This window comes from Vanessa atalanta, chromosome 10, assembly GCF_905147765.1.
Source record: "Vanessa atalanta chromosome 10, ilVanAtal1.2, whole genome shotgun sequence".
NCBI lineage: Eukaryota > Metazoa > Arthropoda > Insecta > Lepidoptera > Nymphalidae > Vanessa > Vanessa atalanta.
In genome coordinates, this window is record NC_061880.1 from 6,500,649 (window position 1) to 6,515,323 (window position 14,675).

Below are 14,675 nucleotides of genomic sequence, written 5' to 3' on the forward strand. Positions count from 1 at the left end.
CAGATTGCGATTATTTTTGTTAACACACAAATCATTTGTTCTGGACATTTTATTTTACACTTTTATACTATATATTTTATACCTGGTACAAGATAGTTTGATCTTTTTGATAGGTGTAAATTTTTCTGATCGACATAACTTTGCAATGACGAACATATTATTTTCTTAATTTAATGATTTTAAAAATTGTAAAAATATTTTAAAGAATACATATAATACAAAAGTTCCTAAAGATTCAAGTGTTATCCGAAAATTTTAAGACTTTTTCTATTATATGTTATTGCTTCAAAGTAAAATTTAAATAGAAGCACTGAAAATAATAGACGCTTGTATAATGTTACATCGGTCGGACGTTAGGGACGAGAATAACAGGCAGTAACCTCTACAAATATCGATTACAAAAATACTTATTAAATATCATTGTTAAGTTATTGTTAACGGGAGTCCTTTTGGTTGGGGTCTCTTTAGCTGGTATAACTCTTTCTAGAATATTAGATAAGAAAATTGAATTCTAATTCGAATTACGCATTCCATCGTTCCATCGACTGTTATATTTTCTGTTTCTCATCTCTAGCCCTTCAGTCAAAAAGATCAAGCTAACTTGAATAGGGTATAATATATGGCATTTAAGTTTTGTTATTTCTATAACCGATACTTCAGACGGTTTCACAGACACTATTTTTATTTTTATTAGATAAAGGATCGGAATGTATAAAACAAAATTTCGCGGAATTTATTTCGTTAATACAACTATTTTCTGAAGGTACATTGAATACCCATCGTAAAGTCTGTAAAAGTCATGGTAAGTTTCTTAAGATCTTTTTCTTATAGCTACAACCGGGTAACTTAGCTGTCCCGTCTAAAATTTCTTCTTTGTTCGATAATAAAGGATAAAACTAATGAAGTTTTTTAATAATAACTTGATAATATCTAGTTTATTTTTATATAAATACGGCTCTTGATATTTTATTTAGATTTTATCTATGATTTAGTTCTTTATTTTTACTATACTAATATAAAATTGAAAAATATATCCTCGGATATATTTAAAAACAGCTTACATACAGATTAGATTATTACTAAAGCTTAAAGGCATAAGAATATCAGGAGTTGGATAGCACTTGAGTCGTATTTAAGTAAAATTTCCCAATATGTAACAGCCCGTCAGTATCAAAGTAAGCCCCGTAATGGCCCGGAATTCGGTGTACTCCAAGTTGCTCCATATTAGGATCACTACTTTTCTAATAAATTACCCAAAGATTAAAAAAATGCGGGATTTTTCAAAATATTTAAAAATACATTTTTAAACACGTCACTATATATATTTTTTTATTTCATTTTTCTTATACACTGTTACCAACTTCACGACCGCCTATGATAAGTTAATTTTCTAGTTGAATCGAAAAGCAGTTTTTTAAATTTAATTGTTACTTATGAGTGTCAATGCTTGAGAATACTTATAATTGTTGTTTTCTTTATTACATCATTAATAAAAGTTGAGCATAAGTAAATTGAGTTCGGATATGAACCAGCAATCACATCGATCCACATCAGATCCACCTAACTCTAACGTAAAATCAAAAAGAAGTCGTAAATATTTATGATTAAATAATAAGTTTATTAGCTTTGAGAATGATACCATATAAAATAACTTTACTAAAAATCTTCATCAAAAGTTTGTTAGATGACGTGTCTTCAAACTGCTTGTAATAGTCTAGCGTGGCATGAAAATGATAAGCTGAATACAAACTATGAAACTTGGAATTGCTTTTGAGGTTCATTTTATAGCTTTTTACTGACATATAATATTATATCATACTAATAAATTGAAGATTTCACCGGTTTAGAATATAATTTCCCAAAAAAGAAAAATATCAGTGTATTTATCTGTAATTTTTTTACAGATAAAGTTAAGTAAAATTATCATTATTAATAATTTACAATAAAATGTGTAAAATAGTGATGAAAATTAACATATACATACTCCGTATCTTACCTGTTAATGGCAGAAAAATCTATACAATCGTCGAAGTTTCCTTCTAATTTCAGATGCTGATCCTACTCCAAACAATTTATTTAACTATATTTTATAAAATAATTTATAATAAACCTAATGTAGAAATTAATTTGACGAAATTCCATTTAATGGTATATTCCTCCTTCATCCCTAGACACTATCATAATAGCACTTTTGAATCGTGAATGCTTCATTGTTGAATTAAATTTAAAGCTACTACCGGTTAGGAAAGTAGATTCTACCGAGAAGAACCGGCATGAAACAGTAGTTACTCTATACGAACATTTTAATTACAGAGTATATCAGTAAAGAATAGTTTTTTTTTAATGTCCTGCCTAAAAGTCAGTAAATACTAAGTCCATGTTTTTTATCTCTAATATAACCTTGTATTGAGTAATATGCCTATTTTATAATGTTTTTTTTATTAATAATAATAAAAAAAAAACGATTAAACCAATGTTAAAATTTCATGACACCAAAACTGGGGTTTAATTGATCTCACAAAATGTATGCAATAAAAGAAACTTTAATATATTATGTATAACGATTTAAAGAACCCTAAAATAAAAATAAGAAACCGAACGACTCTTATCATACATATAAATAATAGCCTTAGAAGTTCGTAGCACACGACGCTCAGTGTATCTACAGCGGCCGTTCGTAGCTGACGTCTACGCATTAAATGTGAAGCGCTACGTTCTTTCAGAATCGCTTTTCCCATACGTGTTTGTGTTGAGAAATTGTTACAAAGATATTTTTTTGGATTCTTTTTTTTCATAAAAACAATAGTTAAAATGTTTGAAATGGACAGATCGATGTGATTACATATTGATTGATTTCATCGGCTGGCGATAATGGTAAGTAAATAATGTCCGGTTCAGATTGATGTCGATATAATTGAAAATACGGTTGGTTGAAATCTATACGATACATTGTACTTGAATTCGATCGCTCGGCGTTTCTCGTTAAGTTTTAATGATATTTCAAATAGTCGCTGCTGTTTCGTAACTTTTTAAATATATGTACTTCTGAGTAACCGTTAGATTTGGGTGGACAGTACTTTTTTAATTTTATAATTTAAATAAATAAGAATGATAAGCTGAGAGGCTACATATTTACCACGATAAAATTATATCAGGAATATCAGGTGTATCAGGAAGCGAATGATTTTTATTTTTATATTTAAATTGTTTTATTGTTAGAATTTTGTTGTTGAATAAGGGTAACACGTTTTATATATTTATAAGATTTGATAAGATTTTCGAGAGATAACAGAATTTTAGATTAAGCAAATATTGGCTTAAATAGTAAGACTTATATTGAAAAAAAATAATCGTTTAATTGTATCATGAATCCATTAAAGTTCGGCAAAACTCAAAAATATTTGTAAATAAACTATTATTATTCGAATGAGTTAATTAACAAGTAACAGTCATTCAGGTACGTTTTTTTTTTGTAATTCGTTTCGTATCTCGCAAATTAATATCCCTACTATAATCGGAAGTTGATCATGAAATAACAAAGAAAAAAATTATATAACTGTTATTGTTTTAAACCTTAAGGCGTAGATAACTATCATATCGTTTGAAACTTACATTGAGTTCCATAAAGAAATAAATAAATTCTACTTAGCCACTAGATATTAGGTATATAAAAATATACCAAGCCATTTTGAGTTTCCACCCTCAGGGTTATAAATTGTAATCAATTGCGACCAATATTGAGACATATATAAGTACGTATCGGTCTCTAACTACCCCATTTAATCTTTATTAATGTGGATTGTATGTTTTTTCATATTTAAGGAAGCCACGTATCAGGGTTGTTTCATAGAACCAATATATTAAAACTACAATCTCTTTAATATTACGCCTAAGTCCCTGAGGAAATTATACTTCAGTTAGTCAATTATAGTTTAGTCGCGTTCCAATTTATATTGGAAATATATACAACAATGAATTTTTGTATAAATTGTATATGACAATGAATTTAATTGAATTAAAGGACCATCGACTAAAACTTTCTTGCTTAGTTTTATTTATTTGCAATCTCGATAATTAAATTCTGTCTCTCTCGGTCAGTACAGATTTCTCTATATTTCTTCAATATAACTTAGAAATCTAGGTCATTTTCTTTGAAAGGCTCGTAATTTGTTTTCTCTATTAGAATATTTATATCTTTGCTTCGCTTTTTGTTTTGTACTTCTATTGGAATATTTTAATTTCATTAAATAGTCTCAACTATTTAATGAAATTAAAATATTTTTCGTTTAAGTTAAAAACATGAAAATTAATTAATAAAAAATGATTTATTAATTATTGATCAATTTTTTGTGTTCGTATTCCGATTGAGTTCAAGCTTTGTGCATTTGTTATTTTATTGACCTCGCGTGGATGTTTATGGCACAGTATCGACAACACAAAATAGGTGGCGCGGGGGTCGCATCGTTGTCGATACCGCTTTAGCATCACTAGCAATAAATTTCCTTTGTCTTTTTGTCGTTGTGTCTAATAAAGTCTATTATTATAATTGCAACACATGCTGAATTATTAAGTATTATATGACATATATCTCCTACAGCGAATTAAAAGGGTATTTATTCTCTAAAGTAATTATTTTTTATATTTTAATGGACAGAGCATATCCGGTGTATAGGTTTTGTTGAATTATTATTCACAATTTGGGTAATTGTAAACAATGTATTTGTTGTACTCGCCGCAAATACGGGTTCGCGTGGGTTAATTTTTCTATATATGAGTGAATATCAACGTTATAACTATAAATACATTGTTATCTAGTGGCTTGTTTATAAGATTTAACATGAAATTCTCAGAAGCAGCCTAGTGCTGTCAAAGTTTACATTGCCATGCGTGTAAGTACGTTGCTCGTGCGCCTGAACATTCTCTGGTTTGTGTCAAACGTGTCATACGCTGTACTAGATTGCCTCCAAATGGATCATGAGATTTAGGTTTCCTTATGTTTGTGCACACACACACATGCACTAAAATATTTCCTGCATAGTTGGCTAACTTCTGAATGGCTTCCGTAGCTAAAATTGGTCAGGAAGATAAAATTGTTAATATTCTTAATTTATATATTATTCTTAGCTTATAATTACCATGCGTTATCACATAATTTGCTAGATTAATAAAATATAGTACAAGAATAAGTTTCAAACTATGCTCGAAACAAAAATAAATATAAAATTGAAACAAACGATGTTTTTTGTTATTTGATAACAGACATACATTTTTCGCCGAGCAGAGACTTGACCTTGATTCAAAACCCGAATGGAAACTGACGATTGTTCGTCTAAATTTTTAGCAAAAAGTAATAAAACAGCTCATTAATGTGTTGAATTTTAACATTTGCAATCTCCATTAAAGCCACGCCATTCTAAACGTCAAACATCAGATCGCGAACACTAGATTGATGATAACCTTAAGAAATTGCTAGTTTGCCCTCATTGGAGTGCAGAGGTCAGATAGCAATCATGTTTTCAAGTGGTGACCTAAAAACACATCCACTTGTGCTGCAGGATAAAGAGACAGCCCTTTAACTAAATTTAATAAAGTGTAATGTAAAGATATGACAAAAATTACTAAGTTCTTCTTTAAGTTAATTATTTCGTTTTTAATAAAATATGTTTTAAATAACACATATTAATATACTTAAAATATTTTTTAAGACGAGATGGTCTAAGAATCTCTAGTATACTTGTCTCAGCTATACAGTATAGGTACCTACTATGAAATTCGAAGGTTTATTGCTATCCTCGTAGGCCGAAGTCAGACGTTGCTAGTATTCATAAGGCACACAAAAGGAATAGTCAAATACAATATGATTTGATATATCTGTGTAGGTATTAGGTACGAGCCGAGATGGTCTAGTGGTCTAACCTAAATCGATGATTCCAGCTCCATCACTCAGTATGCATGTTAAAATTAATGTGTTTATGATTTATCTCGAACTCGACGGTAAAGGATAGGGAGTTGATATACATAGGGAGAGGAATAATTCAAACGTAGCTGCAATTGACACTGTGGTAGATTAGGTTCCGATGCTTATTCTCAAAAGGGAGTAAGGGCCTTAAAAGAGCACCTCGTTGATGCTCCGTAAAAAAAATGTTAATAAAAGTGGCAATAAAATATATGTAGTTGTTGCGCAATATGATTTTTAAATATGTACTTTATAACGAACTATAACTCTACCTTTGAGTATATATCGATTCAACCGTTCTTATTGAGCTCCATTTATTTGTATACATAAAGTATTGACGGCGGAATCAATATCACGTAATCTATGTATATAGTATTAAAACAATGGGTTGTTGAATTTTATGTAAAAAAAACTCCGTTAAACAGATGAATCAATCAATAATATATTTATTCAATAGAATAGTGGGTCACATCATTCTTTTTTTAGATTACATAATAATAAAAGCTTTGAGGTAGTAGTGGTTGATTTACATGGATGCTGGTATCTGATCCGATATAAATAAATTATGTATCATTAGAAAGGTATTAACATTCAGAAGTGTCTTGTTTCCTTGTTCGATCGGGGTAGTGTAGTCTCAAGAAGTTTGATTATTTCATGTTATAATGTGTCCACATTACTAGTCTGTCTGTGTGTGATATCAGAAAACAGCCAATGTAACTTGTCTTGTGGAATGCTTCTACTTCCGTTTGGATTACTCTCTTGAGAATCGCAAGAATATAGCGAAGATGTGTCCGTTAGCTTTAACTTTTAACCTTAACTTTCTTAAAGAAAAACTAAATGTTAAGCGTTGGATTTTTTTTTTGTTAAGTTATAAACTAAAAGAGTTCTATGAGTGTACATTATAACGTGTGATATCTAGAAATCTAGATATGAAACGGTTTAATGCATTATAGCCGTATCTCAATGGGTCTCCATTGCGATCAATTGGAATATAGTGTTAGACGATATCTGAAATCTATCAGCAATTGACGTGATATGTCTTGTGAAATAGCTTCTATTTCCGCTGGGATGACCCCCTGAGATCAGCAAGAGTGTATGCAGATGTAAACGTTAAAATATTAAGAAAATAAAACTTAAAAAATGGTTTGGATCTATTCTGTCAACCTTCTTCTTATTTTCAGATTTTATTTTCCTTCTACTATGTTAATCATTACATACTTAGACGTATTATCCAATGAGAGTTTTCGTATACAAAATATGTTTGACAATAATAAAAGGTCACTGCTCTAAAAGCCTTTGTTCTGCTATTTTTTCCGTTATATATATTAAGAGCCTAATTCGCCGACGTGTAGCAAAGCATATTAACCATTTTATCATTACATTTCTTATTTTTTCTAGATACTTACACCTAAAATTAAGAGAACCTTTTTTTTATTTCAACTTCTGACATTCAGTTAAGATTTGTCGTATTAATTTTCTCTTCAATTGTGTCATTTAAGAGCTTGCTCTCTATCTTAAAAAAATATTAGATTTTAAAATAGGAGCTAAAACCTCTTTTTCTATAAAATGCCTACAAATATTATTCGTTTAGGTGATAAATCTAATTCTGGTAATATTTTACCGTTAGTTATCAGCGTGGGACTAGATAAATACTTACGTAGGTTTTTCTGAAGACCTTTTCATAACGTTGACAAAGCTATAACTTATGCTCGAATTTTTTTTTTTTTTGGCTTTTATTTGTGCCAAAAAGGCACAAATTATTTTGCCAATGTCACGGGGGATGGAGAAGACACGGTAGAGATTGATCGGTGATACTCTCATTACCGTTTTACAAGGACTGTCACAGATGATACTCGGACATATAAATTTGTAGACTGGTTGAATTTTGCTGTTATGTAAAAGTGGAATTATAATTTTAAAATGACATTTTTGGTGAGTTTTTCGAAATTAAATTATATTTAGTTGTAAACGTCTTCCTCGTTCATATATAGGTAGAGATCAAATTAAGACATAACCTAACATTGTGACCTAATTAAAAAATTAAAAAAAAAACAAAGAACAAAAATAATTTTCATCAAGATTTACTCGTATAAAACTTTGAATATCTCGAGCGTACATACCGAAAACCTATAAATTCTTCCAATGATTTATACGATAGTAAGCCCCACTAAATCTCCCGTGACGGTTGGAAATATCTTGGTCTAATATATTTTGAGCACGTGGATTTTATCAGAATTTCTTAATACATGCCTATAGAGTGTCGGCATTTGGACATCTGATTCCTTAATAGATAGAACTTTCATTTAACTTTGCTTGTTAATAATAGATTAAATAAAACTTTGTTTTTAATTATATTATACAAAGTGCTTAATGATTTGTTCGACGAAACGTAATTTATTTGATGGTTGGGTAAAGTGCCGTTTACCAAATACTCTGAATATTTTGTATTTTTTTCTGATATAAAACGTAAGACATTTTAATGACATCCACGAAGATTATAACTATTCAGATACAAAATTAGCAAATTCTCAATTCCTACGACTAGTTTATACATTTGCTCGTCGACTTCTACTAAAAGCAGCTACATTTTTGGTATTCTCCTCCTCAAATAAAATGTTCATTGCGATAATCTTTATAACTGCAGGACTTCATTTTGATCACATTCAGCATTACTTGACGTAAATTTGACTTTTTGTAAACTATATTGAAGGAAAAATTAACATCTTTACAAGGTAATTTTAGGAATTCAATTTTATGTTAGTGGTCATTGGACATCGGCACAATTTGAAGCGAAAACCACCATCTGCCACTCATTGTCTAAAAGTTATGTGATTTTAAGCCGGGTTTAGACACCTTTGCTTGAATCGATCACCGTATCATTGGTCGTCCCATATTAAGGTTCTTATTTCATTGTGAAAGGCTTTCAGTTTACTTCATAACATATCATGATCGTGTATCAAATTGTCCAGTTCTGTGTCAGCTTTCCATCATGCAATTGCTATTTCAGATTCCTATTACAATAGTTTTTATTAGCTGGGTTCACTCAGCATATCTTTTTCTTTATTTTTTTTACATCAATAGCCTGTAAATTTCCCACTTTTGGGTTAAGGCCTCCTCTCCCTTTGAGGAGTTTGAAACATATTCCACCACGCTGCTTCAATGCGGGTTGTTGGATACACATGTGGCAAAATTTAGTTGAAATTAGACACATGCAGGTTTCCTCACCGCCGAGCACGAGATGAATCTTAAACACAAATGAAACATATGAAAATTCAGTGCTGCTTGCCTGGGTTTGAACCCGCAATCATCGGTCTTAACCTATAAATTTTATTTATTATTTTCGTGGTACAATTATAGAGACGTATCGAATTCGCTCGTGCATGTGTTGACAATTCGACAATAACTGACTCATAGAACTGGTTGTATCTGGTAACAGAGCAGCGTATCGATACCGCACCTCATAATTAAGTATCTACCGTCCACATAATCAATCATGATGTTCGTAGGCGATATGGATACGATGATCGGATCGGGTAAATGGTACATACTCGGATTAAAAGGCTATGTTTCAAATGCGTTGGAACTGATGAGCGATTGGTACATACAGATCGACCTACAAAAGCCATACCTAAAATAGAAAAATAAAAGGCCTGCGTATTGAACATTAAGCATTTAGACAATCATTGACTTTGTACATTAATTCCTAAAGACATGTATTTAATGACGTGTTTAACGTTTTATTATTCGGAATACAAAAGTTCTTTAATTTTATTAAATCTCACTCTAGAGAATCAAATTATCAATATTTGTCATTAGTTTGTGAAGTGATCGTTGTAACTTTGTTGCGTACGTTGGTCAACTCGGTTCCCACTGTGGACAAACAATTGTATAACTCCTTCTATACGGGTGTTTGTCTTCTGTATTTGTACACAGGTATCTTAGTGGAAGTTTATTTCTTTGTTCAATATATTATATAATATATTTGTACTGTATGTAAAACTGATTTTTATTTTGGATTTGACATACTGTTAAGTGTAAGGTACACGTAATACTATGCGTACAATCTTTATATGAATTAAAAAATTCTTACGTAAGTAAAATGTTTAAATAAGAAACAGTATAGTTTTCTTTTTGTAATATTAATACCATCTGTTTTATATCTGAGTTTTACGAAGATAGAACAATAATACCTCATGTAGGATCCTTCATTAGAGGATTATGAAGCTGCGGCACGACTGGGCAATCCTTTAATCCTGAAAATATGACTAGCTTTTATAAGAATCTCGAAATTTATTTTCTACGTATGGGAATAAGATTAGTGATATAAAAAGTTAAAATTTAATATCTAAAACGATTATGATATTTATAACAAACGCCCACCTAGAGGTTTGCCACGTGCATACACCATTGAGGAGTAAACCATGGAGTAAGCTCCAAACCTTCTTCTCAAAAGGGCAAGAACGATTTTGCCCAGTTGTGGGACATTAATAGTCTGTTACTGTTTTACTTACTATTTATAAAGATGATAGTTTAAATACCTTGGCTACTATTGGCAGTGTCTGCTTTTAAAGTATTGTTTTAAAAGTATAATCCTAAAAATATAAAATATATAATCTTAAAATATTTTTAATCTATCTGTGCGCATATATACTTGATGGAATTGATTGAAGAACAGAAATAAATGAGTAGTGACCGAAGATGTGATAAGAATACTACTCTTAATATGGAAAGTTTATATGTGTAATATCAGGCAAGCATTATTAAATTTTCATTTGTTTTTTTTTAATTTAATTCAAAATCTTCATGATCTCTTGCATCATCGTAAAAGAAACCTGTATGTGCTGGATGAGAATGACATATGTAACCAGCGTGCTGGAATATGATCTAAAACATCCCGAAATGAAAGTGAGCTTAATAGTCCAACAGTGGGACATTTACCGGTTGTTAGTTTACAATGAACAGATTATAATGAGTCTAACATTGAGTTTGTATCTTGAACTGTATACCACTTGAAGCAAAAATACAAATACAATGTCAGTCTACTAACACACATCCTTAAATTAAAATACATATATTTAAAAGTAGATAAATATCTGGAACAAGTTCTAAGTATTTGTTCTTTGTTCATATATTAATCAGGTGATGTTTTAAGTAGACCGTTTTGTTGGCATTGTTGATTATCGTTTGTATTTGCAGTAATCGATTTAGCCTTCATAAGTTGATTGATTCACTGTTTAATTTACGTTAATGCTACGCTATCACTGATCCATAACTGATTATTTTTACTGTAGGTACAATAATATTCTTCGTATTAATGCTTTGTACTATATTTTATGTACGTTTAAAGTAAATCTTGTTTAATTGCAATGGTAATCAATGCAAGGTCTAGTCACCTGACATTTCTTAGCTTCTGGGTCGCAACAAGGACAGAAGAACTGTATTTATGTGAGAGAGGAAGAGATAGCAAATCAGTTTTGCATTGATCAATGTGATTGGGCGAGTAATGGAATTTATTGCATAATCACGAATGTCACGCTTATTTCGCTCCGAATTATATTTATTGCGTTTTGTATTTTTATTTTATTTCTACTATTAAATTTTAAATCTCCATGCCGACATAAATATTATTTAACGAGAATATCAAACAACTGCTGTCAAGGATATTAGATTTCTATATACGTCGTTATATGTGTATACTCCTAGTTACTTCCACGTATTACTAACACTTTGACAATAAATGTATGTAATCCAATGCGGGTAAATACACTTTGTCTGGGTATATGGTTACAATAGAGGCAGTGTTACGCTGTTATAAAAACGTTTAAGTGTGAGCCGGACTCGTTTGGGCAGGATTTCGTGTTATTGAGCAATTGATGGAAATTTATAAACTTTTCTCTAAACTGTAAACATTAGATATTTAACCTCAGTTTTTATTTAAATAATACACAATCCCATATAATCTCTTAACACTAAAACTAAAAATATCAAGGGGTAAAGGGTTTAATCTTTCAAATTACATTACTACACAGTAATATAATCATGTAGGTAAAATTTTAACTTTATTTCTGATGCGTATTCATGGACCAGAGCTAAATGTAGCATCCCTTTCGGTATGGTGGCATCGAAGTGAGGAACATTTTGCGTCATTTCTATACGTAGTACTACAGGCCTCTGTGTCACAAATTCTAAAATGAAATTCAGTCCAAATCACAAAGATGTTACAGAGGCGATAGAAAACTGGCAGGTAAAGCGTCGCAATGACAATATCCCTAAAGAATTTAACAAATAAAAGCTTTGGGACACGCCGGTCCAAAAAAAGTGCCCGTTTTTATCTTTATCAACTTATGACTCAGATCAGTGGTTGCATACAAAAGTCTCGGGACATTTTTAGACACTGAATACTTTCGAATTCCAACAATAGGTCCCCGACTAGGAACACAGCAGTGCTTTGAGCACCGATGTTTGTGCTCTAGGGATATATTTTGTACAAATAGTTGAGATAGGCTTTTCCGATTTACTTGATGAAACAAAATAATGGACTCTTGCCATCACCGACGGTAAAGGCTGCAAAAGCGAACAAATTATGCAAATATTTCACTCTTATTCCAAATTATAAGTTCGCAGTTGAAACGAAGTAGTATTGTAATTTTTTTATTAAATATATAAATTGCCACCGCTGTGACAGAAGGACTAGTTTATTTTTGCCCAGAGTAAGGAGATATGTATTATTTGAATATACAAATTATATAGTTTATTTTCTTTTTTATGTTTGCAATTGGGTAATCACAATCTCTATGAGTAGCAAATTTATTATTTTTTTTAACTTGGTGGATTACGAAGTACGAATTTTCCATAACAAAAAAAAAATAACATCTTAATATATTCACTAAAATCTTTCTTGCATAACAGAAAAATATATTGCACGAATGTGATTTCATTCCTAAAAGCATTCTCTGCCATGACACTTCAGACCGAGCAAAAAATAATGTTTGGGAGTGAAAATAAAAAGAACTCATACAACAGAACAATTTTAACCCAAATAAGAATTCATATAATTCAATCAAGAAAAATTCACAGAAACACATAGTATATAGAGAATTAATATATTGAATATTAAATCATTTCAAACTTTAATCAACATTGAATAATTAAGTTTCTATAATCCATTATTTACATGTAGTCTTGTTTCGTAGCAGTTAGTAACATAAGAAGGAAATGATCGCGTGAAGTGATTCGTACCTACTTAACCTAGCCAAAACATTATCATAATACTGTTTAAAAGTGTATTTGTTCTGTTTTATATACATTTAATGAATGTTTATTATTTATTTTGTTAAGTTTGAAATACGATAATAACGGTTAGCTATAAACTTATAATACATTATTCATATATGTAAGTCTCACCTCCTCCTCTAATTGGCATCTCGTAAAAACACCATTTATTTTTACATTGACACAGATTCATAAAGTGTTACCTAGTAACTATAGAGATACATATACATAACTTCCTATTCAGATTTGCTTGGTGTCGTGGTAAAGATTGGTTAATATTTTTTATAGCGCCATTGTCTATGGGCAGTGGTGACCATTTAACACCGGATAGCCTATTTGCTCGTCCGCCTATCGTTAAAAAAAATCGAAAAAGGACTTTTCTAAGGAGGTAATTGACTTTTGACTATCGATAGGTAATTATAATGTGGACGTTTTTGTTGTAGATTTATTAATTACACATAAATGAGTAAACAAGGAGTTAACCTTATTGGAGGTACATCATAATAAAATAGGAATACTTAGCATTGATGTGTTCCTGGCTCTACTGTTACTGGCTCACTCGCACAAAGGCGTTCACTTCTTGGTTCCCAACGTTGATAACTGAGTTTATAGGCAGTAGTGATCAATTACCATCAGTTGACCCATTTGTCAGTCCAGTTATTCTAATAAGAGATCTCTATCAGCTAACCTTTGAGTAATACATCATACAATATAAATTTGGTATATTTTGGACATAGATTTTGTGGAGAATTTTACAGCGAGTTAAGCATATTTTTAGTGCAAGTACAACCAAATAACTTAACATGAAATTGCAAGGAGTTGTCATAAAATTATGATGTAATGACCTTCTGAGATTAGATCGAAATTCCTATCGCACCTAAGAATGAATAGTCGGTCTTTGTTGACACTGAAAGGACAAAGGGTAGCCCTTCATCATACTCAAAGGCTCGAAAGAAACTGATTCAATGTTCTTTATAAATATGAAGATATTGTAGTAAACATACATATACGAATAAAAATAAAATAACAAAAAGGCATATTATAAATTAAAATTAGATTAGATATCTTATATACTAATACTACTCTAAATAAAATAAAACAAGTGAAGGAAATTACAGCCACTTATCTCACAATACACTATCAGGCAGATTTCCCACGAAATCGTTGCTCATGACGTGAAAAGATTTTTAAGGAAATGGCCCGTGGATTATTCAGATAATTTAAAAATGTTCAATGGAGTGTTTACTAAGAGCCGTTTATTGAGAACTTGGGTTCTGATTACTTCTGGAGATATTTGTACCAACGGCTTTGTCCTTTATTTGGACTGTGGACTATAGGTAAACTGTAGTTTTAACGATATGTATACCGTCACCCCCCACTTTACCCCTTCAGGAGGTAAATTGAAAAAAGTAGCCTATGTCTAGGATTCAAACTATCTCGATACTAA

The 14,675-nt window shown here is 30.8% G+C and overlaps 1 protein-coding gene across 1 annotated transcript in view; it reads left to right on the forward strand.

Annotated features, from left to right (window-relative positions):
- Positions 1–2,810: 2,810 nt before the first annotated feature.
- Positions 2,811–14,675, forward strand: part of LOC125067022 — a 95,785-nt gene continuing 83,920 nt past the window's right edge. Inside the window, exon 1 of the mRNA XM_047675392.1 lies at positions 2,811–2,874. The gene's annotated coding sequence lies outside the window, so the exon portion shown is untranslated. The remainder of the gene's footprint in view (positions 2,875–14,675) is intronic.